Source organism: Palaemon carinicauda, chromosome 22 (genome assembly GCF_036898095.1).
Source record: "Palaemon carinicauda isolate YSFRI2023 chromosome 22, ASM3689809v2, whole genome shotgun sequence".
NCBI lineage: Eukaryota > Metazoa > Arthropoda > Malacostraca > Decapoda > Palaemonidae > Palaemon > Palaemon carinicauda.
In genome coordinates, this window is record NC_090746.1 from 100,699,576 (window position 1) to 100,704,575 (window position 5,000).

Here is a 5,000-nt window from a genome sequence, read left to right on the forward strand (position 1 = left end):
GGATCGAATAGTGCGCCTCAATATCTTCGGTTAGAGTTCTCTTGCTTGAGGGTCCACTCAGGCACACTACTCTATCTGTTTCCTAATTTCCTTTCCTCACTGGGCTATTTTCCATGTTGGAGTGATTAAGTATTTTGCTTTTCCAATTCGGGCTATAGTTATCAAGTAATAATAATAATAATAATAATAATAAGAAGAAGAAGAAGAAGAAGAAGAAGAAGAGGAAATCTTCAGATATACCTCCAAAAACTTTGATAGACTCCATCGAAGAACAATAGCTGGCAATTGTAAATGTTTCTTATATTGATATTTGCTTCTTCAAAACATTGCCAAAAGAAATAAAAAAAAGCGAAGTCAGACGGAATATGACTGTCAAGAGAAATCTCCCATTCGGTTATTTTAGTCCAGCTCGGACCTGCAATAAGAAAAAATAAATTTTTCTAGGACCAGAGGAACCAGGTTTGGGGAGGCCTTATGTCTGCTTTGCGGCGCCCTGGACTGAACTTCTGACTCCTTCCTCGGTGGTCCTACTGCTGTCATCCCATCATCACCCTGTCAATCCTTCGTGTTTTAATATGATATGACTTTTTTCACAATCTTATCCTAAATACGGCCTGCCTTCGTGCAAGTGCCCGTGATCCCCTTCGTTGTAAGGGGCCAACCTAAAACAACATTGTTCTCTAGTCTTGGGTAGTGCCATAGCCTCTGTACCATGGTCTTCCACTGTCTTGGGTTAGAGTGCTCTTGCTTGAGGGTACACTCGGGCACGGGCACGCTACTATAATTTCCCTTCCTCTTGTTTTGTTAAAGTTTTTATATTTCATATAGATCTTTATTCTCATGTTGTTACTCTTCTTAAAATATCTTGCTTTCCCTTGTTTCCTTTCCTCACTGGGCTATTTTCCCTGTTGGAGCCCATGGGCTTATAGCATCCTGCTTTTCCAACTAGGTTTGTTACATAACTACTACTACTACTACTACTACTACTACTACTACTACTACTACTACTACTACTAATAATAATAATAATAATAATAATAATAGTAATAATAATAATAACATCCCATTCTGAGCTATCCCGACGAATTCCAAACCAATTGCCAATATTCGTCCAACTTCAGCTTATTGATCGAACTAAAGGTGCACCTCTCCATTCACAAATAAATCCCAAACAATAGCAGAGACAACAACAACAAGAACATGAAGATAAAGATAAAGTGACATAAACAATTATTGAATCTCTCTCTCTCTCTCTCTCTCTCTCTCTCTCTCTCTCTATCAAATTCCATATGAAAATATTTCTGGGTTCAATTTCTTACAAATATGTCTGCATGTGTCTTTAAACTCTCTCTCTCTCTCTCTCTCTCTCTCTCTCCTCTCTCTCTCTCTCTCTCTCTCTCTCTCTCTCTCTCTCTCCAGTTATAATACAATATATAGAAAAATAACTAGTGCAAAGGCCTGTGAGAGAGAGCAAGAGCAGCAGTTAACTATGTTTTGTGGGCGTCCAATCAACAAACGACCTCCCCCTGCTCTTTGGGTTCAGTGAGCCACGAATCCCCCAACTCCCATTTTAGGCAAAGGATTATCGAGTGGTCCATAAATAAACCAAAAAACATCGGGTTTCGCTTGGTTGCAACGACTCCCTCAACGTTCCCCATGCCTTACTTTTCGTCAGGGGAGGGGAAGGGGGTTGAGGGGAAGGGGGAAAAGGGGAGGGGGAGGGAAGGGGGTTAAGAGGAGGGAAGAGGGAAAGGGGGGAGGGAAGAGGAAGGTCAAGGGGGAGGGGGAAGGGGAAAAGAGGAGGAGAGGGGAAGGGAGTTAAGAGGAGGGGAAGGGGGAAAGGGGGGAGGAAAGAGGAAGGTTAAGGGGATGGGGAAAAGAGGAGGGTATGGGAAGGGGTTAAGGAGAGGGGGAGAGGAAGGGGGTTAAAGGGAGGGTGAGGAGAAGGGGGTTAAGGGGTCAAGGGGAGGGGGAGGGAAGTGTGTGTCTGTGACGACTCCAACATCCACCTGTGGAAGGTGCTGTTAGCCAAAGCAGTCGCAACTGCACCAAATGCTACAACACAAATCTCTTGTCTGCTAGGGTTCGTTGATCCATCCCGGCCTTTCGCTCGTGAACAACCGCTTGCAGGATTCAAAAAAAGGCGCTTGCTCGTAACCTCATCCCCGAAGACTTAATAAGAAACCAAGGCTATTACCTCCAAAGGGAAAACGCGAAGGGAAAATGCAGTCGCCTCTAGAAAGAAGATAGGTTATAGATTGGTGACGATAACGGAAAGATTATACTCATTTTTTTTAATGAGGTGCATTTGCACTGCCTGGCAGGGGTGCCCTTTTAGCTGGGAATAGTTTCCTGCTAAGCGCATTTGCACTGCCTGGCAGGGGTGCCCTTTTAATCGGAATAGTTTCCTGCTAGCTGATTGGTTGGACAAAATGATTCTAACCCATCAGATAGCAGGAAACTTATCCGAGCTAAAAGGGCACCCCTACAAGTCGGTGTAAGTGCGTTTCATTATAAAAGAATTGAGTATAGTTCCACCCTCCTCCTGCCTCCTTACACCCAAAGGAACATCAAATTCCTACACTGAAACAGCGCACAATGTTTATGCAAAGCGAGAATGCTATAAGTCTTAGCGAGAGAAAATGCCAATCCCGAGCACAGATAAGAAGCTATCATCATTCTTATCGCGTGAACGAGCCACCATCCCAGGGGGCTATTCCGTGTTCTTATCGGCCGGAGGTGATTCCTGGAAGAAATGAAAGAAAAATTGCACGGGATGTTGGGCAGACTCCTCTGGGGAGATTAATCAGCCGGGTTTACGATCCTCCTCTATCCAGGCCAGAGACAGATTCGTAAAAGACTATTGGTCAGGGAGAGCCAGACGGCAAAAGTCTATTTACCCTTCAACATAATATATATATATATATATATATATATATATATATATATATATATATATATATACTGTACTGTATATATATATATATATATATATATATATATATATATATATATACACATAAGCACTGTACTGTATATATATAATATATATATATATATATATATATATATATATATATACACACACACATACAGTCACACTCAGCAGTATTACAGATGTATACTACTCGCTCTCACCCTGTCACTCGGGTTGGGGGAGATGGAGTAGTCATACACAGGTTAGAGGGGGTACAAGCGAGAGGTGGTGCACTCAGAAACCACGATCTGTGAGTGCATATCTAAATATTTAGCAGCCCTTTTTGACGGCTGAAGTACACTAGTAGTAGTAGTAGTAATAGTAGTAGTAGTAGTAGTAGTAGTAGTAGTAGTAGTAGTAATAATAATAACGAAATCTGAAACGACATAATCTTTAGTCAAAACAATCTAGGCTAGATCTAATAATAACAACAACAAAAAAACATTAAGTTAGCCTCAAAACCTATAGATTTCATTCCTCTTATTAAAACATAACATGATTAATCGCCTAGTTATGGACTTCTTTACCACCGACCTCCCTACATTAAGGGGTCGGTTGCCTGATTCGTCCTCTCCAATGCCTTCTATCAAAGCCATGATTTTCCACCAAACCTTTTCTCTCCATATGATCCTTCACCTTATCTCGTCATCTAATTCTCTGCCTTCTCGATCTTTTCCTCCTAACAGGTTCCTCCCAAGGCCTCGTCACTCCCTCACCATCATGCATCCTCAACACGGATAGTGGGGAGGGAATGGGGAGAGAGTAAGGAGGGAATAAGGAGAGAGTGAGAGAAGGGAATGGGGAGAAAGTAAGGAGGGAATGAGGAGAGAGTGAGAGAAGGGAATGAGGAGTGAGTGAGGGGAGACCGAGGAGGGAGTGAGGAGAGTCTGAGAAGGGAATGAGGAGGGAATGAGGAGAGATTGAGGAGGGAGTGAGGAGGAAATGAGGAGGGAGTGGGGAGTGAATGAGGAGAGAAAAAGAATGAATGAGGAGGGAATGAGGAAAGAATGAGAACAGAATGAGGAGGAATCACAGGTTATAGTTAAAAGCAAACGAGAGTTTAGACCAAGACGACCAGCCTCCACCTTTCAGTTCTTCTTGGAGGGGGGTAAGACTGAGTGGAGTGGGGAGGGAAGGGGGAGGGGGGAGGGAGTTTGAAGAGGTAGGTAATAAACAAGCACCTGTTAAGCACGTTAATCTCCTGTCTCCCCTCGCAGGCACGAACGGCACGGAGGGGGGGGGGGGGGGAAAGAGAATGAGGGGAGACGTTGCATGAATGAGCAAAATTCCTTTGACATTGGATTCTATCCCGAACACCACTGACTCTGTGATTGCGTGAAATTTCGAATACTCAGATACAGAAATATAAGATAAATAAATAACATAAATATACTGAAAACTGTATAATTCAGTACAGATTACATTTTAACTAGATGATAAAATAAATAAATATTATTACATTAGTTAAATCAACAATTGGCTTGAATTAATGTATAAATAATTACATAAACTAATGGAAAAATAAATAGACAATTCATTACATAGTTAAATTATTATATACAAATAACTAGTATTAAAACATATATAGCATACACACACACACACACACACACACATATATATATATATATATATATATATAAATATCAGTTACTTTTTATATAATTATTCAACTATGTAATTAGTTACATAGCTAAATAAATATATAAACAATAACTAGTATTAAAACATTATATATATATAATATATATATATATATATATATATATGTATATACAAATACACACACACATACACACACACACATATATATATATAATATATATATATGTATATATATAAGTATATATATATATGTGCATATATATAAGTATATATATATATATATATATATATATATATATATATATATATATATATATCTATATAAGTATTTATATATATATATATATATATATATATATATATATATATATTCTGAAGTAAACAAACTAATCCGTTTCTCCAATGATAAAATTAGCAT